Source organism: Nomascus leucogenys, chromosome 2 (genome assembly GCF_006542625.1).
Source record: "Nomascus leucogenys isolate Asia chromosome 2, Asia_NLE_v1, whole genome shotgun sequence".
Lineage (NCBI taxonomy): Eukaryota > Metazoa > Chordata > Mammalia > Primates > Hylobatidae > Nomascus > Nomascus leucogenys.
The window spans coordinates 144,817,197-144,844,044 of record NC_044382.1 but is presented as its reverse complement, the minus strand read 5'-3'; the positions used below and the strand labels follow the sequence as shown (position 1 = coordinate 144,844,044).

At 43.9% G+C, this 26,848-nt stretch overlaps 1 protein-coding gene and 1 long non-coding RNA gene across 4 annotated transcripts in view; both read right to left on the bottom strand.

Annotated features, from left to right (window-relative positions):
* WWOX (WW domain containing oxidoreductase) overlaps positions 1-26,848 on the bottom strand; it is a 1,126,706-nt gene that overhangs the window by 517,055 nt on the left and 582,803 nt on the right. The window lies entirely within an intron of this gene.
* Positions 1,891-23,123, bottom strand: LOC115836723. Its single transcript, XR_004031750.1, has 2 exons — positions 23,082-23,123; positions 1,891-2,006 (listed from the first exon to the last, which is right to left on the bottom strand). It is a non-coding gene; the product is annotated as an uncharacterized LOC115836723 (long non-coding RNA).

Here is a 26,848-nt window from a genome sequence, read left to right as displayed (position 1 = left end):
AGGTTGCATTGTTTCCATTTTATAGACAGATGTTGAGGATCAGAGAGGTTAGATAGTTGCCACAGGGAACACAGCTGCCGGAGGTGAAAAAAAACAAAATCATAGCCTGCCTCTTTCCACCATGACATGCTGGGTAGAACAACGTCTAGTGAATTGAAACAGATGGCTGGGAGATTTAAGAATCGAGTTCACTTGGAGATGGATGGGGTGATGGTTGCACAACAGGAATGCCCTTTTATGCCACTGAATTGTGCACTGAGAAATGGCTAAAATGATAAATATTATGGTATAAATCTTTTACCAAGTTTTTAAAAATAATAAGTTCCAAAACTCTTTCCCACTGAGATTGAGAAGAACAGAGTCACAGTTCAGAAGAATATTCTGTCATACCCAATTCTGTGCCTACAGCAGTACCAGCAACTCAGAGCATAAAAATCAAAATATTCTCCCCGTGAAGTCAAAATCAGTGGGGTAGTTGGAAACACATTTTGGGATATTCTTCCCATCCCAAGAAATTCCAGCATTTGAATTTTTTGAGTTATCAATCTTTTTTATGGTGATTCTTTCTTTTTCCAAAAACAAAAACAAAAGAAACCAGCATCTCACTCTGTTGCCCAGGATGAAGTGTAGTGGTGAGACCAGGGCTCACTACAGCCTCAAACTCGTGGACTCAAGGGATCTTCCTGCTTCAGCCTCCCTCTGAGTAGCTGGGGCTACAGGCACAAGCCACCATCCCCAGCTAATTAAAAAAAAAAAAAATGTGTAGAGACAGGGTCTCTATGTTGCCCACACTGGTCTTCAACTCCCGAGCTCATGCAATCCTCCCACCTTGGCCTCCCAAAATGCTGGAATGACAAGTATGAGCCACCACGCCCGGCCTTAACTCTCATTTTCTTAGAAATTTTCACAGGAAAGATGGGAGAGAAGCTGACTTAAGAGAGAAACAAGGTAGGTGAGCTGCCGGGGTCAACGGGGGTAGTTATGACACGCAGAGAAAAGAGACACTCTTGCCAGGAAGGAGTGGAGAAGAGAAGGAACATCATAAAAATTCCCGACCACCCCTCCCTCTCTTGGCTCTTGATTTTCCTCCTGACTAAAAGCAACGTCCCTTCAGCCCTCTACCTAACATCCCATCATCGGAGGAGCCTTCTCTGATCCCAGCAAGCACTGTAGGATTCCATAATTCATTTTTAGATCAATCTTCTTAGGAAAGGGAGCGGAGAGTTCTCCTATGATGATCTACAAGAGAAAGTGTGGGTATTCTGGAAAAGGAGGAGAGCTCCCAAGGCATCTGTTTCCAGAAGCTCCTCTATAATCCCCCTCTCCTGCAATGAGCAAGGCGGGATTTAACAATGGTGGAAAAGGACAGTTGTTCTAGGTATGTGTTTCCCTTGACCTGCAGCACACAGAGCTTCTCCAAATACACAAGCAAGAGGTGTGCAGAAAAATCTGATTCCTCTTTGATCTTTCCATTCTCAATTCATGTTCTCTTTCTTACCTTTGGCTTTCTCCCTATGAGTTACATCTTTTTTTTTTTTTTTTTAGACAGAGTCTTGCTCTATTGCCCAGGCTGAAGTACAATGGCACAATCTCAGCTCACTGCAACCTCCACCTCCGGGGTTCAAGTGATTCTCCTGCCTCAGCCTCCCGAGCGAGCATTTGGCATTACAGACATGAGCCACCACGCCTGGCTAATTTTTATATATTTAGTAGAGATGGGGTTTTATCATGTTTGCCAGGCTGGTTTCGAACTCCTGACCTCATGGGATCTGCCCACGTCAGCCTCACAAAGTATTGGGAATTACAGATGTGACCTACCACACCCAGCCTGGTTACATCATTTCACCAGCTTCTCTGTCTACAAGAAAGCACTACTGGCTCTTTCTTTCTTTTTATTTTATTTTATTTTTGAGACAAAGTCTCACTCTGTCACCCAGGCTGCAGTATAGTGGAGTGATCACTGCTCACTTAAGCCTCGAGCTCCCAGTCTCAAGTGATTCTCCTGCCTCGGCCTCCCAAGTAGCTGGCACTGCAGGTGAATGCCACCATGTCTTGGAAAAAAAAAATAATTTTATATATATATGATTTTTGCATTATGATATATATATCTCATTTTTTTGGTAGAGATGGTGTCTTCCTATGTAGCCCAGGCTAGTCTCCAACTCCCGGGCTCAAATGATCCTCCCACTTTGGCCTCCCAGTGTTCTGGGATTACAGGTATAAGTCACTTCACCAGGCTTCCTTTGCCTTTTATTACTGGGGACTTTTCCCTTCTCACTCGATAGGCTGCTTTACACTGAGAGCTGCACCATCATGGAGAGAAACTCAAGATGTGTCCCCAGATGGCAGCTCAGCAGACTGCATCTCAGAGCAAGGGCCCACTGCTTAACCAGGTCCCAAAGAACCCCTACTGCAGCTTCCCAGCTTTGAGGGCCTGCCTGGCACCTTTGCATGCTCCCTTCAAGCTCACAGACTCTTGGTTCCCAAGTTCTCCCTGCAGAGGAGAAGGAAAGAAGGAGGGTGGGGGAGGGAGGCGAGTGGAGGGAGAGGGAGGCATATGTTGAGTATGTCAGGGGAAGGTTGGGAGAAAGAGAAAAGTAGGGAGAGGGAGTAGAGACAGGTAGAGAGAGGAGACAGAGGTAAGGGAGGAAGGCCTGGGTTCAAATTCCAGCACTGCTGTGGTCATCGGACCTTCAACCTCCTTACCTGTCAGATGGAGGGGATGACTTCAGGAGATTAAAAAGAAGGTAAGTAGGCCAGGAACAGTGACTCAAGCCTGAAATCCCAGCACTTTGGGAGGCCAAGGCAAGAGGATCACTTAAGCTTAGGAGTTTGAGATCAACCCAGGAAACATAACAAGACCCTGTCTTAATACATATATCCCAAGTTCTTTACGTGTACATGTAAAGTAGGTAACTAAATAATCACAGCAAATGCCAACTGATACTCACTGCATGCCAGGCCCTGTTATAAGCGCTTTATGTATCATTATTTCATTCTCACAGCTACCTTGTGAGATAACTATCACTAGCCCACCTTTAAAGAGGAGAAGATTAAGCACGGAGAGGTTGAAAAACGTGCCCAAGGTCACACATCCACATCTGGTAGACCCTGGATTCAAATCAAGGCAGCCTGGCTCCAGGACACTGTACTTCCTTCCCCCTAAAACATCCACTGAGAGCCTTCAATAAATATCAATTTCTTGCCCTCTGCCTTTTGAGATGATTTTCACTATAGCCCTTTGGGTTGGTTTTCAATAAACCTCAATCCTCTGGGTGTTGTGCTATTCAGCTTTCTTCCGTTAGTTGGAAATCATTCAATAAATATTCACTAAGCACCCGCTCGGTGCCAAGCACCATGCTAGTGATGGCTGTTCCTCCAATCCCTGATTGTAGAGGCTGTGGCCAACATGACTATGAGGTGGCCACAGGCTCACTGCAGGCCCAGGAATGCCACAAGTCACACGACATGGAAGTATAATATGATGGCACAGTGAGGAATGGTCCTATGACAGGAGGTAACAGCTGAGTGCCCCTTCCTTGGACCTAGAAGGTTTCCTGCCTGTGAAGGTTGCACTGACACTAAATTGGGGCACACGTCTGGGCATGTGGTTGGTTCATGCTATGGACTGAATATGTTCCTCTCCCTTCCAAATGCATATGTTAAACTTGAAATACCCAATAAGATGGCATTTGGAGGTAGGGTCTCTCAGAAGTAATAAGGTCACAAAGGTGGAGTTCTCATGAATGAAAGACACACAAGAGAGATGGTCTCTCTCTCTCTCTGCCTACTAAGTGAGGACCACAGCAAGAAGGCAGCTGTCCACAAATGCAGAAAAGAGCCCTCACCAGAAACTAACCATGCTGGTGCCCTGATCTCTGACTACCAGCCTCCAGAACTGGGAAGAAAAAAAAAAAAAATTAAGCCACCCAGTCAATGGTATTCTGTTATAGCAGCCTGCACTGACTAAGACAGTCCACGTAACTAGTGTGGGTTGAAAAAAATGACCCTAGGACAGTGTCTCTTACTCAGGGTGTAGCCAGCATCAAGAGCTAGGACATTTCTATGTTGTATGGATCCACCCACTGCAGGACCCTCTGCATCCCCAGCCACCTCCCCTCCCCAAGACCAAGAGTGCCCCAGTTACCTTGTGATTACTAAAAATGCCATTCCCAAATGTCCCCCTCATAGGGACGGGACAATGCCAGTCTCCATGAAAAACCATTAACTTAGAAGATGCAGCTACAAAGAGAAATACCCTGATATTATATGGATATAAATTAACAAGAATGCATAAATTCTATCAAGTTTAAAGGGGATTTAGAGTTGGCCAGAAGATCATTAGAAGAGCCTGAAAAAAGGCTGAAAAAAGGCAAACCTCAATTAAGTGAGGTACCATCTGGTAGAGGGTATAGATATCAGCGGGCAGAAGACAGAATAGCTGACTGTCCTTTTTAAAATCACAGAAGCATTGATAATCATTGATTAACCAAAAAATAATGCTGCTGTGTTAGCATATATTCACATATGTGGTATCTCATGAACTTATTTTTCTTTTGTTTTTTGGTTTCTTGAGACAGGGTCTCACTCTGTCACCCATGCTGGAGTACAGTGGCAAGATCTCAGCTCACTGCAACCTCTGCCTCCTGAGCTCAGGATATCTTCCCACTTCAGCCTCCCAAGTAGCTGGGAGTACAGGCACAAGCTACCATGCCTGGCTAATTTTTTTTTTTTTTTTTTTTGTATTTTTTGTAGAAACAAGGTTTCACCACGTGGCCCAGTCTTAAACTCCTCAGCTCAAGCGATCCGCCCACATGAGCCTCCAAAAGTGCTAGGATCACAGGCGTGAGCCACCACACCCTACTGCATGAACTTGTGACGTTTAACTGAGTTAGGCCTTCCAAAGCAGAGGTTTGCAAACTATGGCTGATGGGCCAAATGTGGCCCGTGACCTGTTTTTATAAATAAAGTTTTACTGGAACACAGATGGTGCATTGATTTGTGTATTGCCTATGGCTACTTTCATACAAAGTTAGAGCTGAACAGTTGTAACAATCACCATCTGAACTGCAAAGCTAGAAATACTATCTCGCATTTTATTTAAAAAGAAGTTTGTCAAGTCCTATTCTAGAATAACACATTAGCCTAACAGTTTCTATTTTAAATGTATAAATGGTAATCATTGCAGAATGGTGACCGTAAGTTGAAATAGTACATTTTTAAAAGTGTCAGAACATTAAGAAAACTTAAGGTTTGTTTGTTTTTAGAGACAGGGTCTCACCATGTTGCCCAGCTGGAGTGCAGTGGCTAGTCACAGGTGTAGTCATACCTCATTGCAGTCTTGATCTCCAGGCCTCAAGCAATCCTCCTGCCTCAGTCTCCTTAGTAGATGGGACTACAGGGGAATTCCACTGCACCTGGCTTAAGAATACTTAAGGTTTATCACATGCATATAACAAAATTATATTCTTGGGAAGTTTGTCAGGAAAAGTTCCGAAATAAGAAAGGAAAATATTAATATTAGAAATGTAGCGTAATATTTTTAAGGTCTGTACCTAAATTCAAAAATGAGATGAAACATTATTCTAGAGCTCCTCAAAACGACTGCTAAAATTTGTCAGGTTTGTAAACAGAGTAATAAGAAATGCAACTTGGAATTAAAAGCTTAAAGAGGAGCTAGGATTTAAAATCTGTAATGCGAATGAAATGCATTTTAATTTTCAAAATGTATTGAAACCTCTGTGCTCACAAAGGCTGGAATATACCCCCAAAATCCCTTTAACAATCTGTATCGCTCATCTCCCTTCGTCTGCACGCTGATGGGGCAGTGGTAAACCTAATTGAAAGTACTCAAGAACCTCACCTGAGTCTTCACTGTCACCAGTGCCTGAATCCAAACTCCATCTGTGTTGTTTGACCCAGTTCAGAAAGTGTCTCTATTTGACAAAGGGGGACATCCTAGGGCAAAGAATTTCATAGAAGAGAAACCTCAAGATGCCAATGAGTTAAAAATATATACATGATGACAACAATAATACCACTTTACATCATTTTATGTAGGATTTATAATTTATAAGCCCTTTGAAACACATAGTATATCTTGAACTACTAAAACAGTATAGCAACTCAGTTGTTAACACGAGTTTTGAAACAAGAAAAACCTGGAGTGATTCTTACTTATAGGTAGCATGGCCTCAAGCACATTACTAAACCTCTTAGTTTTCTCAACCCTCAGCCAGGGGTAATTACACCTCCTTCATGGGGTATTGTCAGGACGGAAACAGATACAGATGCTCCTCAACTTAGGATGGGATTAAACCCTACACTGAGTTGAAAATACCATAAGGTGAAAATGCATTTAACACACCTAACCTACTCAACATTATAGCTTAGCCAAGCCTAACTTAAATGTGTTCAGGACACTTAAATTAGCCTTTCCCTGATCGTTAGTGATGCTCAGCCTTTTTTCATGTATGTTAGTCATTTGTGTATCTTATTTTGAGAATTGCCTGTTCATGTCCTTAGCCCACTTTTTGATGGGATTGTTTGCTTTTTTCTTGCTAATTTGACTTCCATGTAGATTCTGGATATTAGTCCTTGTATAGATGTATAGATTTGGGTAGATTTTCTCCCATTCTGTGGGTTGTCTGTTTACTCTGCTGACTGTCCCTTTTGCTGGGCAAAAGCTGATTAGTTTAATTAAGTCCCACCTATTTATCTTTGCTTTTGTTGCATTTGGGATACCATCTTACTCCTGCAAGAATGGCCATTATCAAAAACTCAAAAAATAATAGATATAAGCGTGAATGCTGTGAAAAGGGAACACTTCTACACTGCTGGTGGGAATGTAAACTAGTACAACCAGTACGCAAAACAGTGTGGAGAGTCCTTGAAGAACTAAAAGTAGAACTACCCTTTGATCCAGCAATCCCACTGCTGGGTATCTTCCCAGAGGAAAAGAAGTCCTTATACGAAAAAGATACTTGCACACGCATGTTTACAGCACAACAATTCACAATTGCAAAAATGTGGAATTAGCCCAAATGGCCATCTACCAACAAGTGGATAAAGAAACTATGGTATAAATATACAATGGAATACTACCCAGCCATGAAAAGGAATGAACTGATGGCATTTTCAGCAACCTGGATGGCATTGGAGACCATTATTCTAAGTGAAATAACTCAGGAATGGAAAACCAAGCACTGTGTGTTTTCACTCATAACTGGGAGCTAAGCTATGAGGATGTAAAGGCATAAGAATGATACAATGGACTTTGGGGACTGAGAGGGAAAGAGTGGGAAAAGGGTGAGGGATAAAAGAGTACAAACTGGATGCAGTGTATACTGCTCGGGTGATGGGTGCACCAAAGTCTCACCAATCACCAGTAAAGAACTTACTCATGCAACCAAATACCACCCGTACCACCGAAAACAGGTGGAAATTTTAAAAAATTAAAGACAATATAAAAAAGAACACTTACATTAGCCTACAGGTGGGCAAGGTCATCAGGCAACACCGTGCACAGTAGAATATTGATTCTTTGCCCTTGTAATCACTGCAAGCTGCAGCTCACTGTGCTGTGGCCTAGCATTGTGAGAGAGTATCCTACCACATACTACTAGCCCAGCTGAAAAAAAAAATCGAAACTCAAAATTTAAAGCTCGGTTTCTACTGAATGTCTACAGTTTTCTCAGCATCCCAAAGTTGCAAAATTCTAAGTCAAAGCATTATAAGTCAAGGACTGTCTGTAGAGTCTGAAGTCACTTAGGACCCTGCCTGGTACTCAGGTGCAGCCTGAATCTCAGCTGCTATCATTGTAACCAGCATCAGTTCTAGAAAATCCTGTGATATCAGAAAGACAAGAAGACAGGTATTAGGATCACTCTTTGTATAGGAAGTTGCCAGGCATAGAGAGTTAAAAAGACTTGCCCAGAGGAATATAGCCCCTAAGTAGGCAGGGACACCGTATTTCTGATTCCCACCCCTAGTGGTTTCTCTCCTATGTTCCCTGCCTCTCCTGCTGCATCTCAGACTTGACCGTGTGTATCAGAATCACCCAGAGAGCTTAACACAGACTGCAGACTACAGGCTCCCCCTTCCTCTCCCTCCCCACCACAAATTGAGATTCAGGAGGTCTGGGGCAGGGCCCAAGATCTGCATCTCTAACAAGTTTCCAGGTGGTGTTGATGCTGCCGGTCCAGGGATCCCACTTTGAGAACCCCTGGTCTAACTCAGTGCAGCCCCTTTAAGGAATGACATCTGTCCTTCCACAGCGTACCTGATGCACACCCATGGGTAATCAAAATATTGGGCACCTGGTCAACGCTCAATACATGTTTGCATTGGTTTTCACTTTTGTCACAGGTTCCCTGTGTCCAGCTCTTGGTTATCTTGGCTGACAACTCGGTCCCTCATTCCTTTGATCCATTCCTGCATTGCCCCTCTGATTTGGAATATACAGTTTTCTTTCCAGCTGTGACCTTGGCTGCTTTGCACAAAGACTCCGACATGCCAGCATGGCTCTGCTCTCTCTGATCCAGCCCGCTGAACTCTCCTTGGCAGACCATAGCCTCACAGGTGGGATCTGCATGCTTGCTATCTGATCAAGTCAGCTAACCGCCCTCCACGACCTACCTCTATCATGAAAGACAAGCTTCTGTGCTCCCAAAGAAGGGTATCAATGTGCTCCCGCATCATAGAAAAGAGACACAGCAGATAGGGCAAGAGGAGCAGAGACTCATTCATTGTTTCCTGCTTAAAAAACGAGGGAGGAGGCCGGGCGCAGTGGCTGACGCCTGTAATCCCAGCACTTTGGGAGGCCGAGGCGGGCGGATCACGAGGTCAGGAGATCGAGACCATCCTGCCTAACACGGTGAAACCCCGTCTCTACTAAAAATGCAAAAAACTAGCGGGGCGAGGTGGTGGGCGCCTGTAGTCCCAGCTACGCTGGAGGCTGCGGCAGGAGAATGGCGTGAATCCCGGGGGGGCGGAGCCTGCAATGAGCTGAGATGGCGCCACTGCACTCCGGCCTGGGTGAAAGAGCGAGACTCCGTATCAAAAAAAAAAAAAAAAAAAAAAAAAAAATGACAGAGGGACATAAGGGAGGATTAAAAAGGAGTGGAAGAAAAAACAGGGGGAAGCTGCTTTCCTCCTCAGAACCTAAAATATGTGATTGCCTGTGGATGTAAATACAATAATAATAATAGAATAATAACAAAATGAAACTAATACCAGCAGAGTTTTCATACCTTAACAGTACTTTGACAACAAATGTTCATATTTCATTTGAAATTTATGAAACCCTTGTGCCTGTAATCCCACGAGCAGTAACATGGTAAATGAAAGTAGCAGGCAGTCTAGATTAATAACATTTTGCTTCATATTGGAAGAGCATTTGAAAGAGGCAGCTTGCTTTATCTATTCCCTGTGTTTACAATCCTGGTATTGGAACAGACTGGGGCTTCTAACACTGGCTGGGAAATATTCACAGATGTGTTATTAATTTATGGGAAACTGAAGGACCTACCTCAAGGTTTAAGTAGGCCATTTAGAAAGTGCAGGAAGTAGGTGTAAAGATACATAGCAGAATGCAGTGGAAAAAAAAAAAGAGTAGTGGGGTGATTCAGGGCTTAAATCAAGAGCAGGAAGAGTAACTTCAAAAAGCTGCAATAGTTGACATTCTAATAAAGCGTTCTTATGAGAAAAAGCAATCTGTTCACATATGAATTCTGCCATATGCTTCTGTCTTTTCATGGTCTAGAAGGCCATGTCAGTAATTTCCAGTATTTACATGGGCATGCAGAATGCCTTCGCTGGTTAATGTGAATAAATGGGCTGGATTTACTGTGTTTCTAATGTTCAATATACACACCATGCAGGCTGCTACCAGAGGCAAAGTGGAATTTATGGGTTTGCACTAAATTTCAAATGGATACTGGAGCAAAGCAATGGAAAGCAAGACTGACATGGTATCTGACGCTTTTTCAATGGAGGCTGCTTCTGCCTTGACAATAGGAAGGGCATTGTTTCAGGAAAGGGAGGAAAAGTCCAGCTAAGAGTGTGGCCCTTTTTGTCAAGTATTTACAGAAGCAGTAAAGACCATGGACGCAGCTTGTAGACAGAACCACACTTTCCACAGGTCTCTTTGACCCCACCCCTAACCTCTGACTGTACCATTTCTAAATCCATTTTATTTTATTTTATTTATTTTGAGACAGGGTCTCTCTCTGTTGCCCAGGCTGGAGTGCAGTACTGCAATCTCAGCTCACCACAACCTCCGCCTCCTGGGTTCAAGTGATTCTCCTGCCTCAGCCTACAGAGTAGCTGGGATTATATGCACACACCACCATGCCTAGGTAGTTTTTATATTTTTAGTAGAGACAGGGTTTCACCATGTTGACCAGGCTGGCCTTGAACATCTGACCTCAAGCGATCCACCTGCCTCGGCCTCCTAAAGTGCTGGGATTACAGGTGTGAGCCACCACGCCCTGAAGTCTAAATCCTTTTTACATCTTGATTTTTTTTTTTTTTTTTAATGTTGCTGAGTCTGGTCAACTCTGAGAATCTTACAACCACAACTTCAGTGTGAAAAGAGAGGGTATTCACAGCTTAAATAATAATTTACAAGCATGAAGAATGAAATCACATCTTCCCCTAGATAAAAAATTCTCAGCCTTGGGGCTGCTCATATTTAGAGCGGCATAGTTCTCTGTGGTAAGGGCCACCCTGTGCAATGGAGTGCGATTAGTAGCACGCCTGCCCTCCATCCACTCCATGCCAACAGCTATCAGACTGCACCACAACCAACAATGTCTCCAGACATTGCCAAATGTCCCCTGACAGGTGACATTGTCTCCACTGCCCTAGAGGAGGGCTCCTCACCTGAAATACTACTCTATGACTATTTGATTCTGTGTATATTTTAAACAAACATAATTATTTCTATTATAATATGTTTGTATTATCATGGTTAGGGATTATTTGGAAAAAAATAGAAGCTGGAAAACTGGGACTAAATAGGCATATAGGGTGGCTGACAGAGCAGGCAGCATACTTTTGCAATGGAACTTAGAAGTAATAAAGGAAACAGACAGAAAATTAACTGGAACACAGAGAAACTCCTCTGAGATATGCAGAGGGTCCTGTGGATAGTGGTGGGGACGGGAAGCATACTCTTTGTAGTGTGGACCTCTAGAACCATAGTAAAAACCATGAGGCGGAGATAAACAATGCCCAGCCACAAAAATAGAAAGGCAGTCAATATCTGAGTTGAACAAGAGATGGGCAAATAATTGCTTTTTAAATATACATTGTCTGCAACAAAGCAACATACATTTACAAGCATCTTGCTAAACCTTCCAAGGAGAGAGATCTAAAAGGTTGCTGGCAAGCTCTGGATCGCACATAAAAATGAGTAATATGATGTCCATATGGCTGGGCTTTCAAACTCTTCCGTGGACAAAACCCCCACAGCATAAGGCATCCCCAGGGAGAGAAGGGTGTTTAACGACTCGTTTTAGCTTTAAAACACCATGCAAAGGATATCTTCTATTGCAGAATATTCATGTTTGTTTTTACTATAAACAACATTGTCTATTCACCAAAAACAGTTGTCTCTTTAAGAAAATGTACCTTGGTTTCCAATGACTTCAAATGAACTCTGGTATTAGTACCCCCAACAGGGAAACCCGGGGCCACTCATACCCCAGTTTAAGAAGCATGAAATTAAGAGGATCTTCTTGCTTCACAGGGATCATAAACAACATATTTATGGGACTCCACTGCTGACCCTAGTCCTTCAACTCATTGCTTCCACAATTGTTAAGTTTTATTAACATGGGGCTGAGAGATTCAGGCATATGGCCCTTATAGTCAGAAAGGAATGGCTATAAATGTACAGGCGTTACCCGTGAGAGCTCCTTGGACGTCTTAGAACCCAAAGGCACGCATTCTTAATGAACAGATGTCAGCCAGGTGTGAGCCACTTTGAAGGGGGCATCACTCTTCTGTAATTCCTTGTAAAGGGGGGGATCGATGGAAACAAATCTCCTTAAAGGTAATGTACACTTCGGTGAGGACTGAAGCTTTGGGAACTGGTAAGGAAGCTATGGTCTCTGTAAGTCTTTTCAGAAAATCTTTCAAATGTTCAAAAGGAATTGGAAAACAAAAGTTGTTGCTTCTCTACCATTTACTATTAGATTGAGAGAAATGGACTATGTATTAATAAAACCTTAGGAATTAGACAGTTCCAGGTTGAAGTACAACCACACTCTCTTCCTAGCACATGGATTTCCCCACTGTATCAGTCCGTTTTCACACTGCTGATAAAGACATACCTGAGACAGGGAAGAAAAAAAGGTTTAACTGGACTTACAGTTCCACATGGCTGGGGAGGCCTCAGAAACATGGTGGTAAGCAAAAGGCACTTCTTACATGGCGGATGCAAGAGAAAATGAGGAAGAAGCAAAAGCAGAAACTCCTGATACACCCATCAGATCTCATGAGACTTATTCACTATCACGAGAATACCATGGGAAAGGCTGGGCGCCATAATTCAATTACCTCCCCCTGGGTCCCTCCCACAACATGTGGGAATTCTGGGAGATACAATTCAAGTTAAGATTTGGGTGAGGACACATCCAAACCCTATCACTCACCTATAAACTGGGAGCTAATACTAACTCTCTCCCACAGGGATACTGCAAGGGTAGAGAGAGACGATGCTTTTTTATTTTTTTCCTTTTGGAGACAGGGTCTTGCCCTGTTGCCCGTGCTGGGGTACCACGGCAGCAATACGGCTCACTGCACTCTCAACCTCCTAGGCTCAAACAGTTTCCTTGCCTCAGACTCCCAATTAGCTGGGACTTCAGGTGCACACTACTACACCCAGCTATTTTTTTTATTTTTTGTAGAGACAGTATCTCACTTTGTTGCCCAGACTGGTCTCGAACTCCTAGGCTCAAACCATCCTCCCACTTCAGCCTATCTCAGACTGCCACAGTGTGGAGATTACAGGTGTGAACCACCATGCCCAGTCAGACGATATTTTCTAAAGCACCTTGAAGGCCGACTTAGGAGGTTTCCTTTCTGTCACCTTTGTCATAAGATAAAGCTATGTTGAAAATGAAATAATTGGAAACCTTTTGCAAGGTAAGAATTCACCAAAGTCACTGACAATCAGAAGTGGCCTCCTTCTACCAGGCAGTCTGAAACCTGGAATCACAAACAAGAGAAGCACAGCTAAAATTCTAGGCCCTGGACCTACATCTATTCTCCTATTGCACAAACACCGGGGGAAATACTGTGCTTTTGCTTTTATGAACTTCTAAAGCAATAACGACTTGTATTCAAAGCACTCTTACTTTCAAAAAGAAGTCATTAATACATTTTATGAAGTCAGAACCCATTAGTGAAGATGTATTGAGTACGTCCGCTTAGTGGAGTTTATCAAAGGGGGTCTAGGAATGGCGTTGGACATACAGATTGCGGCCTGGTTTCACAAATGGATAAAGACTACAGAAACCTGAACACGAAGGCTTCGGCCACCTGCAATATTTGAAACCCCCCAGGTGTTGATGTGGCGCTAAGAGACAACATCAAGCCATCCTGGGCAGGCTGCTGGAGCTCTTGAAACATACACATATGCAATTCATTTTACTGTACGGTTTATATAGAATCACTGGCAGCGCTTAAATAATTCAGAGACTTAATGGTAGAAGCTTATTCATACATACATCCAGGCTGTGACTGGAAAGCACCCAGATGGAGGGACAAGACAAAGAACCAGTTTGGGAGTATCCTTTTGAGTTTGCAACTGTGAATATATTTATGTATGTGCCCTATTTCCACCAAATGCTTTCATATCTTCATTCAACAAACATTTCTTCCTCTTTTTTTAATTTTCAGACAGGGTCTCATTCTGTTGCCCAGGCTGGAGTACAGTGGCATGATCATGGCCCACTGCAGCCTTGACCTCCAGGGCCCAAGCAATCCTCCCATCTCAGCTTCCCAAGTAGCTAGGAATACAGGTGAATGCCTCCACACCTGGCTAAGTTTGTTTATTTTTTGTAGATATGGGGTCTCACTGTGTTGCCCAGGGTGGTCTTGAACAATTCAGCTCAAGCAATCGTTCCGACTCAGCCTTCCAGAGTGCTGGGGTTACAGGCATGAGCCACCACTCCCGGCCAACAAACATTACTTATGTGTTCACCATGTGCACTATATCTGCCCCTAGACAACACATGGTCCTGACCGTCAAAAAGTTGGCAGTGTGGAGGGTGGGCTGTTAAAAAGTTATCCTGGCCGGGCTCGGGGGCTCACACCTGTAATCCCAGCACTTTGGGAGCCCAAAATGGATGTATCACCTGAGGTCAGCAGATCAAGACCAGCCTAGCCAACATGGTGAAACCCCATCTCTGCTAAAAATAAAAAAATTGGCTGGGCATGTGGGTGTGGACCTGTAATCTCAGCTACTCAGGAGGCTGAGGTAGGAGAATCATTTGAGCCTGGGAGGCAGAGGTTGCAGTGAGCCAAGACTGCATCACTGCACTGTAGCCTGGGCAACAGAGTGAGACCCTGTCTCCAAAAAAAAACAAAAAACAAACAAACAAAAAGAAAACAACAGTTATCTTGACATTTGTTAAAATGGTAAGGAAGACTTTATGCAGGATTATTTCAACAGGGGTCAAGGCTGTTGTAATAGGGGAGAGAGACAGGCCTCAACTCCAAATATAATAAAGACAGGTGGACATTTATAGTCAAGGAACAGAGTGGCAGGGGAGTGGGAGGGGCAGTGGATGAAAATTACTACAAGGAACCACAAGGGTAGGAGTATTCCAACTTAACCAGCTTAGCACGATTTTTGCTGAAGGCAGGCAAGGGTGATCTGACACAAAGGGTGAAGGGATTCTCTCTAGACTGACTTAGAATGACTCTTGCAAAGACTGGACTATGAAGATCCAGCAAGGACAGAAGAGCAAGGTCAAGGTCTAGTTGAGAAGTGGGCTCTGAGGAGCTGAGCTACCGTTTAGTCAAGGAGTCTATGCCAGAGGGAAAAGGGAGGGCAGAAGTTGCCGCAGAACAGTATGGGACTCAGCCAGAGTTTCTTAAAGACATATGATGTCTGGGGTGTTTAGGGAGCATGAGCAGGACTAAGCAAAGAGAAAAATACAAGGCGTGCAGACAGCATGTGTGTGCAAAGCACAGTTTGGCAACCTTCCAATGGTGATGTGTGGCTTGAACAGCGTTTCTCAACAAGGTCACTATTGCCATTTTGGGCTGAATGATTCTTTGTCGGTGGGGTGGAGGTAGAGGGTGGGAATCCTGTGTGTTTGGAGATGTTCTGCAGCATCCCTGACTGTATTAGTCTGTCCTCATGCTGCTAATAAAGTCATATGCGAGCCTGGCTAATTTATAGGGCAAAGAGGTTTAACTGACTCACAATTCGGCATGGCTGTGGAGGTCTCAGGAAACTTACAATCATGGTGGAAGGGGATGCAAACATGCCCTTCTTCAAATGGCAACAGGAAGGAGAGGTGCCAAGCAAAGGGGGAAAAGCACTTATAAAACCATCTAATCTCGTGAGAACTCACTCCCTGTCATGAAAACATCATGGGGGTAACTGCACACATGATTCAATCACCTCCCACTGGGTCCTTCCCACGACACGTGGGGATTATGAGAGCTACAATTCAAGATGAGATTTGGGTGGGGACACAGCCAAACCATATCACTAACCCCTACCCACCAGATGCCAGGAGCTTTCTCCCTCAATCTCTTGCCCCTTCCCCAAGTTCTGACAATTAAAAATGCCTACAGACATTATCAATTATCCCTTGGGGGGAAAATTGCCCCTGGTAGAGAAGCAGTAGCTGGAAGTATGGCTGCAAAACTCCTGCAGGATGGCGGGGGACAGTTCTCTGCACTGAGGAGGGCACCTGTGCTGGGGTGTAAAGGTGATATAATGAAGGCAAAAGTTTCTATTCTCTCAATATGGTGGGTTAATACGCAGTAGAGAGAGGAAAAATAGAAAGAAGTGAATGAGAGTTACTGCATCAGGACCTGAAAAAGTAGGATTTGTCAGGAACTTTAAAAAAAAAAAAAAAAAAGTAACTGATATAATGACTCATCATGAATGATCTCTGTGAATTTTCTCTCGGAAAACTTTCCTATTTCTGATTAAGATCTAAGGATAAAGACGATGCAACAAGAAATAAAACCAAGCTTTCTACAACTAAATAAATCACTATGTTTCAAAACATTTGCACACCTTGTCACATTTATCTACACAGCGAGGCCTCACTTTTTTTTTTCTAGCTTATATGCGAAATGCATTTCTATTGCAGAAAACTTTAAGATATAAAGAAATAATAACCATTCCTAGTCTGTGAATTTGAATTGTGGCTCTGTGACATTCTACAAAGATTTCAAAAATTATTTACTAATTTAAGTAACTCCTGTTGCAGCAGCAATTAGCAGCAAACCAAGTAGCAAGTTCATTTGTACCACAGTAGACCTGACCTCACTTGCATTTTCTTTTTCATTTCTAGCACAATTAGCAAAAGAAAGGGAGTGGGCCATTTAACATGCCTTTCTAGCTAATTTTTAATCTCTTCTAATGCATGAATTTTAAAATGCCTACTTGAGAGATTCAGGGATTACTAAATAATAAGCCCTAAAGGTTCCAAAATCCAGTTAATAGTCAGACCTGGAGAATATGAAATATAGTGTTAATTTAGAATAACATAATGCCTAAAAGTGAAGCAAGTTAGATCTAATTGAGCTATGAACTGTTTGCCTTGTATTGTGTAATAGAGGCTGTGCTAACCAAGGGTTGCCGAGCTATAGATAACCATTACTTTTAGAAAATATGTTTATTGGGGTCTCTCTCTCTTCATTACCCAACCTCATAAAGTATATGTCTGTGTATTCCAATAAAACGTAAAATGGCAATGCAGAGTCACAATTAGGACGCCCTGAGAAGCTGCATCATAAAATGGTGTCTGTCTCCAAATGATTGTTCACTTAACTGTGATAAATATTTATCAGCATGCAATAGAACGAATCCTTCAACAATCTCGGGCCATATTGAAAATGAAGGACTTTCCCATTTTCGATTCTCCTCTTTCGATAAGTACAATCCTTTAACCTAACATGTCATTTGATGACATTTTGATTTTAGATTAGAATTATGACATAGAAACGTTAAGAACATATTGGGTTCATATTTCCAATATCTACTTAAAGCAACTTGGATTTATTGTTATATCATGAACAGAGGCAAGAGAACTGTGTTGAACGGTGTAAATATGAAACACTGCTAATTTGGGTGGTTATTCAATGTATAACCTTTTATGTCATCAGTATTCTCAATGGAAAAAAAATGTGTTTTAAATGATAAAATAAAGATGAAAATAAACTCCTTAATGATCCCTCCTCTCTTGTTGGCCATGATGTGCCAACTGGGGAAGCATAAGAAAAACTGAGATATAGATCCTGATGTTCCACTTAACTTGCAAGGCACAGGCCTTAGCTGCTTGGATATGGAAATTATTTATTACCATGTGACTTCACGCGCAGTCAACAGAAAAATGCCTTTTGAAAAGAAGAACACTGCCTTCCTGGGTGAGTTTCGGAAATGAAGCCTGTCTCCTGGCCAGAGATAACAGTTTCTGCAAGTCAACTCTGTCTCTGTTAGACAGATAGCTAGAGAAGGCATACGGAGTGCAGGGTGGAGTTGTTTATAAACATAAATGCCTTTTGGGCCTTTCCTAAAACAACTGGATTCCTGGAAAAACGTCCTTATCATTGGTTCTCAAACTGGAGGACTTCCGAAAACACAAATAGCTGGCCCCACTCCCCTTTAGCGTTTCTTATTCAGGATTTCTGGGGTGAAACCAGAAAATATGCATTTCTAACAGATTTTTTTTTTTTTGACAGAGAGTTTCGCTCTGTCCCCCCGGGCTGGAGTGCAGTGGCACCATCTCTGCTAACTGCAAGCTCTGCCTCCCGGGTTGACACCATTCTCCTGCCTCGGCCTCCCAAGTAGCTGGGACTACAGGCACCCACCACCATGCCCGGCTAATTTTTTGTATTTTTAGTAGAGGCGGGGTTTCACTGTGTTAGCCAGGATGGTCTCGATCTCCTGACCTCGTGATCTGCCCGCCTCGGCCTCCCAAAGTGCTGGGATTACAGGCGTGAGCCACCGCGCCCGGCCTTCTAACAGATTTCTGAGTGATACTGGTGTTGCTGGCATGGGAGCCACCCTTTGAGAACCAGATTCCTACAGCGAAAGAAGGATCCAGAAGGAAAAAACTTCCAGTGAACATGTGGTCCTGAATGTATGAATGTCTTTCCCCAATCTATAGATCCCAAATCTACTTGCATTTTCTTTTCTTTTCATCTCATTCTCTTTATTTGTTCCTTTCCTCCTCCATCTTTCCTCCCCTCATTTTGTTTTATTTCCACTTCAAATTCCCTATTTCTATTTCTCTTCCCATTCCGCATGGGTCCATGTCTCTCCTCCCTCCCTACCCACCTCTCTCTCTTTTTTCTTTTGTTTTTTTTTTCTCTCTCTCTTCCTTTCTTGGCCCTGCCCTCAGATCTTTCCCCCAAAAATCATCAGCCTCCCACCAGGCTCTCAACAGTGACCAAGATTACAGATACACCACACATGGGAGAAACACACAAGCCAAGATCTTACTCCTTCGCAAGCAGAATGAGGGGCAATTGTCAGAATAATTTCAAAGAGATAGGACAGGAGTTCTGTGCTAAGCATTTAATAGCAGAAGCTTGTCTGACTTTGCATTTAGCACCACATAAGCAAAACATATATGGCAGTGTGAAATATAGATAGAACAGTTATGTACATATTGCTGGCAGACTAGATTTTCACCATTAATTTTCATTTTTGGATACACAGTCCCCAGGTCTAGTTTTAACATGCACTTAACTCCCATGCTAGATGAAGATTTATAACAAAAGTAACTATTATGAGAACATTCCTAGGTGAAGATCTACCACAGACAGACTTAGGTCTTTATGGCCTTATTGTGTCAGACTCTGAATATTAGACACATACAAAAAAAAAATCACAGAGTGAACTTTATTAGGCTGCAGAATAGCTTCCCAAGGGATGTCCCCAGGCCTCATCACTTGAGTCATTAGAAACAAGACCAAACCAAACACTTGACTCTACCATTAGGGAACACTCCTGCCCTGGCTGAGGGTGGACAAGTTGACTTCAAAGATCTCTCCCGGTCCTCCCAGGGTCATAAAAACAGAATGGAAACTCTGACTAGACATCACACTGCAGGGAGAAGTGGAGATACCAGCAGACTGAACAGCAGTATCTCCGGGGGTGGACCATGTTACAGTGAACAGCAAAGAGAAAAAAAAATCCTAAGGATTGTGGCCAAAGGACACCCCAGAATAAAAATCACATTGAGAACACTCCCCAAAGAGGCCCACGATGCAATTTTGCAGACAGAGCTGTAAAACAATATGTGTTCACTAGTTTCTCATACACACTATGAGTGTTCCTATGCTCGGACTATAAAAGGAGTGAATTACAAGTGTATTTCCTGGCTCCCTCTTTTCTGAAGCTGTAACTGCTTCACCGAAATATATGGGAACAAAGAGAAGCTCAATTAGGTGACAACTATGGGGCTTCCATAGTTCAGTATGATGCATCCCACTAAAAATTCGAGTTCAAAGCAGCTGAAACCAAGATTAACGTGGAAGAAGATAACAGGTCCCCCAGCCCCATCCATGAGGGCAGAGTCCTTTCTCAGCCGTTAGCAGGGAGGGAGGAGTGTTCTGTGAGGCCCCACATGGCTTCTCCACCCCAGGGATGTTGCAGCTGTGATGCACAGCCTGAGCCAGCGGGTATGCTTGCATCACATCCACGTCCCGTAATAAATCTGATGGAACTGCAAATGGGTGGGGTGGAGAGAAATTCTGGACTTGATCTGACTCAACACGCCACAGCAGTCATTCCAACTCAATTGGCCCTGAACTGCAAAACCAGTCATCCCAACCCACTGGCATTCCCTGCTAAGGAAAACCCTCACGGTTCATGGGACCTCCTACTTAGGTGGGTTTTGTATTACCTGCCACCGCTCCCCTTCCCCACTCTGAGTACACCTGGACAGACTGTGGGTCCAATCATACATGAATCAAGGGCAAATCTGTACAGAAGTTTGCTCTGCAATCTACCAATGGGAAGTATGACTCATACCAGTGGATTTCTGCACTAGGGAAGTGGGAAACCGACTCTAAGCCCGTTGCAGCAGGGACAGCTGATAAAAAGATGCCATGAGGTTGAGTTGAGTTGCACGGTCATGAGCTAAAAAGAAAGCATGTGCGAGCCAAAATTGTGAGGAAGGAGAATGAATAAATCTAGCAGCAGAAGAAGCTAGTCAGAAAAAGAGAATGCCACAGTTGTGCAGGAGGGGATCACAAGAGACAGTTACCCAAAACTGCCTCCTTTCGTCAGCTTGCCAACATTATCCTTTACAGTAAACCTTTTTCTTAGAAGAGGTGGCACAAGTAAAACTCTATTCCTTGTGACCAAAGACGCCGAATTAAACACTCAGAAAATCTGAATTGTGTACCTCATGCTGAGCTCTTCATGCCCTAAACCATGACTGTTGGATATTTAACTTCAAAATGCCCACAAGTCCCTGAAGACCACGGCTTATCAATGGTATTGAAAACAAGAGGTAAGGCGTGGCAGCTCATGCCTGTAATACCAGCACTTTGGGAAGCTGAGGCAGGAGGATCACTTGAACCCAGGAGTTCAACACCAGCTTGGGCAACAAAGTGAGACCTTGTCTCTATTTTTCATTTAATTTATCATTTTTATTATTTTTTTTTTTTTGAGACAGAGTCTCCCTCTGTCACCCAGGCTGGAGTGCAGTGGCACAACCTCGGCTCACTGCAACCTCCACGTCCCCGGTTCAAGTGATACTAATGCCCCAAGCTCCAGAGTAGCTGGGATTACAGGCACACACCACCACGCCTAAGTTTTTTTTTATGTTTTTAGTAGAGATGCGGTTTCGCCCTGTTGCCCAAGCTGGTCTCCAACTCCTGAGCTCAGGCAATCCACCCGCCTCAGCCTCACAAAGTGCTAAGATTACAAGTGTGAGCCACCGTGCCCACCTCCTTGTCTCTATTTTTTAAAAATAAATTTTAAAAAAAATTGTAAAGGCCAAGTAACAGTGTTTTCCTTACCTGCTCCTTTGGAAACTGGCAATCAATTTTAGGAATATTTCTGGGATAGAACAAAACAAGTCATCTGGAGTGAGAACCTAGGTTCTAAATGATGATCCTTCCTACCCCACCAAAAGTATCCATCACAGCAGCCTACAGATTCATTTATTGAAATTTCTCATCTTAAAACACAAGTGTTAGCCTCATAGAATCATTTATTCACTCAGGGAAATCATTCACTTGGAGCTTATGATGTTTAGTCACGAAAGCATGTCTTTGCAAAACACCTACTGTGCATTATCCAAAGCTGCTAAGCATAACTGTTCTATTTGCAGTGGGCATTAAGGCATTACCCTTTGTCCCATGCTGTGGACAAATGAATGGTGCAAGAAGTATTGGCTCCAAATTACCCTGAAGGGGAGAAATACCTTTCTTTAAAATTTTATTTTCATTTTTAATTTTTTAATAGGGATGGGATCTTGCTATATTGCCCAGGCCAATCTCAAACTCCTCAAGCAATCCTTCTGCCTCAGTCTCACAAACTGCTGCAGTTACAGGGGTGAACCACCACAGATGGCCTTCTTGTTTCTTCAGAGACAGGGTCTCGCTCTATCACCCAGGCTGGAGTGCAATGGCATGATCATAACTCATTGCAGCCTCCAACTCTTGGGCTCATGGTATCCTCCTGCCTCAGCCTTCTGTGTAGCTGGGATTACAGGTACACGCCACCAGACCCAGCTAAAGGAAAAATACTTCATTGAAGAGTGGTGCCAACTGCCCACATTCAGAAACATTCATCCTCAATGGTACAAAACAACTGAGCTGAAAGGTGTGTGCCACCTTTAAGTGGCTCTATTTAAACTATTAAACTACTAAGTTTAATAGTTTGAACTATTAAGATTAACAGTTTAAATAGAGCATTGTTATTTCATGATGGAAGAGTGGCATAGTGGGTTAGGCCCAGTTTTCAAATATCAAGCAATTCTAGCAGATCCTGATTTGCAGGTGTAAAAAATAATAATTAGTAAAAATAAAATAATAGTAACAGCAGAGGCCATTTGCTGAGTGTCTACAATGTCACCGGCTGCAGACTTTACATACATGCATTTTCTCAATCGTCACAGTCATTTGGGGCATGGAGAACAACTCTTTACAAATGAAAAGGCTTTTAAAAATCACTGCTCCAACCGTGGTCGGAGAGCTGTAAGCATCAGTACCATCTGGGCGCTTGCTAGAAAAGCAGACTCCTGGGCCCCAACCCAGAACTAGAGAACGAGGGGCTCTGGGGGTGGGGCCCGAGACTTGTGTTTTCTTAACCAGGTCTCCAGGGGAGTCTCACACCAAAGTTGAAGGAAAGAAGCCCTGACTTATAAACTAACTTTCCAAGGCCAAATAGATAGTACGCCACAGAGTCACTGCGCACGCGTTTGTGCTGAGTATTGGAAACTGTCCCATCCACTTCAGGTAATTAACGAGGAGCCAGGCTGGGGCTAATCAGGTTAACACCTGTAATTCAGGATTCTCCTGAGATCAGGAGCAGGAACCCTCAAACGTCGGTTTGTCCCTAGACATTCTAATGGGCAGAGTCCTGTATTGCCCCTTTCCTTCTTCCTTTTTTTTTTTTTTTTTTTTTTTTGTATATGGAGGAAATCTTGGGTGGCACTAGCCCTGTTTTTTGAAGTCATAATTAAAAGGGCTCTGATTTATCTAGGATGTTTCCTTTATTTTTTTATAGATGAATGTGGAAAAAAAACTGAGCTTTGTTTTGGCTTTTTGAGACAGTCTCGCTCTGTCATTCAGACTGATGTGTAGTGGCGAGATCATAGCTCACTGCAGCCTCTACCTCTGGGCTCAAGCCGTCCTCCCACCTCAGCCTCCCAAGTAGCTGGGACCACAGGCATATGCCACCATGTCCGGCTTATTTATTTATTTATTTATTTGTGAGACAGTCTTGTTCTGTTGCCCAGGCCGTGGCATGATCTCGGCTCACTGCAATCTGCGCCTCTCGGGTTCAAGTGATTCTCCTGCCTCAGCCTCCCAAGTAGCTGGGACTACAGGCATGCACCACTACGCTCAACTATCTTTTGCATTTTTAGTAGAGATGGGGTTTTACCATGTTAGCCAGGCTGGTCTCGAACTCCTGACCTCAGGCAATACGCCCAACTCGGCTTCCCACAGTGCTGAGATTACAGGTGTGAGCCACTGCGCCTGACCTAAATTTTTTGAGTTTTTTTGTAGAGAGAGGGTCTCGCTATGTTATCCAGGTTGGTCTCAAACTCCTAGGCTCAAACTATCCTCCCACTTCAGCCTCCCAAAGTGCTAGGATTACAGGCATGAGCCACCATGCCTGGCCAATAAAACTAAGCTTTAACCATCACAGCACGTACTGTGCCCAACACTGGGCTGAGTGCTCCATACCCGAACTGTGCAATGGGACATTTTACTGTCACGGAAACGTTCTTTCTGTATGTGCTGCCCACAGTGGGAGCCACTAGATGTGTCTGGATGTTTAGCACTTGTAATGTGTGACTGAGAGACTGAATTTTTAATTTTATTTAAAATTTAATTTAGCTTGAAATGGCCCCATGTGGCCACTGGCTACCTTCAAGTAGTGGATAGCCCAGCTCTACATGGCTTTTTTTTTCTTCTTCTTTTCTTTGAGACAGAGTCCCTGTTGCTCAGGCTGCAGTGAAGTGGCATGATCATGCCTCAACGTCCCGGGGCTCAAGTGATCCTCCCGCCTCAGCCTCTCGAGTAGCTAGGACTACGGGCACGTGCCACCATGCCCAGCTAATTTTTGTAAAGATAGGTCTTTTTATGTCATTCAGGCTGGTCTTGAACTCCTGGGCTCACGCAATCCTCCCCTCTCAGCCTCCTGAGTAGCCAGGACTACAGATGCATGCCACCACACCTGGCTAATTTTTTATTTTCTGCAGAGAGGAGTCTTGTTATTGCTGCCCAGCCTGGTCTTGAACTCCTGGGCTCAAGCTATCCACCTGCCTCAGCCTCCCTCAGTGCTGGGATTACAGGCGTGAGCCACCACGCCCAGCCTAGATGCCTTTTCTTCTTTAAACTTCACTCTAAGCCTGTGAGGGCTGAAACTAATGTTGTCCCTACTTTACAGATGAGAAAACTGAGGCTTGCACAGGTAAAACAAACAACTGATAGGAGCCCATGGAGTCAGTTAGTGATAGGGCTGGGGTCCTAAGCCAGGTCTGCTCTTGCTGGAGGATTTGCAAGGCACAAAAGCACTCAGCTGCCGTTCGTTAGGGAGTCTCTGGGAAGCTGCTGCTCAGAGCTCACCAAAGCAAATGCAGCAGCAATGACAGCATGGCCCCTAAAACAGTTGACTCTGAGTGTCTCTTTCTCCAGGCAGCGAGGGTGCTGCTGTTCTCTTGGCAGCCATCAATGAGAAGATGTTTGGACACTGTTCTCATGTTATCAAATGTGCATTTTCCACTTAAAAATAAGGAGCTTCTGTCACAAATGATTTATATGGAAACAATACTTCTCCTGGCAAGGAAACAGGAATAGGAGCTTGTTACTATTTCTTTCAAGACTTAAAAGAGGTGGGGGGAAAACCCTGTATCTGTATTATATTTATTTTTTATTTATTTACTTATTTTTTGAGATGTAGTCTCACTCTGTCACCCAAGCTGGAGCGCAGTGGTGCAATTTTGGCTCACTGCAACCTCTGCCCCCTGGGATCAAGTGATTCTCCTGCCTCAGCACCCCCAGCAGCTGGGATTCCAGGCCCACAGCACCACGCCTGACTAATTTTTGTATTTTTAGCAGAGACGGGGTTTTACTATGATGGCCAGGCTGGTCTCGAACTACTGACCTCACGTGATCCACCCGCCTTGGCCTCCCAAAGTGGCGTGAGCCACCACACCCAGCCACCTCATCCATCTTTCTAGCCCTACCCCATCCCCGTCATGGTAAGAAACAAGCTCTAGGATCTGGGACACCTGTAATCATTTTCTACCTTTCACACAGCAGGTCGGTGGGAGACACGATCCTCCCTGAATCCATCCCTTGGTCCAAGATGCTGGTGTCTCCACAGAGTAACTGCACCAGCCTCAGCTTCACCAAATGGCATCCTTGAGATTCTACAAACAGGCTTGGCAATTGCTCCCTTCCCTGCTCTCCTGTCTCTCCACCGGGGACGGGAGGCAATACGGCTGTGGGAGGAAAAGGGTGTAGGGCCAGGCTGCACTGATGCCGCATGCCAGGCCTGCTCTGAACAAAGTGTGCGGTGCCACCCTGGGTAGGTGGCTTAACCTCTCTGAGCCTCCGTCATCTCCAGAGTAAACTGGGAAGCACAGGGACTCTTTATGGAGCTGCTCTGAGAAGTCAATGAGGGGATGCATGTAAAGCACTTAACCCCAGGCCACGCACAAGAAGAGATCTGAGAAAAGGTCAGTTTCCTATCGCTCCTCCCTTCTAGCCCTCAGTCAAAATCCTGACCCTCTTTTAGGTTTACCTCAGACCCAATCTTACTCACCAAGACTTCCCTACCCTCCAAGACTGCATGTGTTTTCCCGTTTTCATATTTTACAGATCTGTACCTATGCCTATTGTAGTTCTTTATACAATTATCACATCTTGGCATCGACGCAGCTTCCTGAGCAATGGATCTCTGCCTTGCCCAGCTTTTCCTTCCAGGTTGCAACCGGCACGTGGCCCTGCACAAACAGGTGCTCAAATATCTGTTGAATTGAATTTCTATGAAGATTGAGGCCAAACTAAAATAAATCAATTCATTCATTCATTCACTCAATATAGATAAATATTTTTAGATAAAGGGTCTCGCTCTGTTGCCCAGGCTGAAGTGCAGTGGCCCACTCATAGCTTACTGCAGCCTCGACCTCTTGAGCTCAAGCGATCCTCCTGTCTCAGCCTCCTGAGTAGCCAGGATTACAGGTGTGAGCCACCACGCCCAGACCATTCACTCACTATTCATTAAGCGTGTAATCTACCAAATGCCACGTAAGGCCATTGGTACTCAGGACCCCGGAGAGACCAAGGCAGACAAAACCTTAAGCCTTCATTCACTCTCCAGTGGGGAGGGGGAGGGCAGTGAGACAATTAGTAAGTAGACAGATAAAACAGAGAAATGATGTCTGCTAAGGAGAAAAATAAAGCACGGTACAGATTCAGGGACGGCAGAGCTGGGAAAGAAATTTGCTATTTTAAACAGTGGCTAAAGATGTCATCCCTGAAAAGGAGATATTTAGGCAAAGATTTGTAGGAGCACAACAGGCTACTTTTTAGAAACAACATTAATTTGGATGCAGGAAATTGTACGCCTAAGAAATGTTTGCTTCTGTACTCAAAAGGAGAGCATAAAGGAGATACGATGTTGTCACTGATGACCCTCAGTTCCCATGTTTTCTGTTTTAATACCGGCTAATGTTTTCTGGACATATCCTATGTGCCAAGCAGTGCCCAAATACTTTATAGACCTGAGTTCATCACAAGAGATAAGATAGAGACCAGAGATGGCAAAACTCACCACGTGCATGCCCCAGGCAAGTATCATAAAAGGCGAAAGTCAGGTGTCCCACACTGTAAACAACAGGGAGTGTTGGGGGCTGCATGTCTGAAAGGACCCATCGCTATTCTTCCTAGAGCA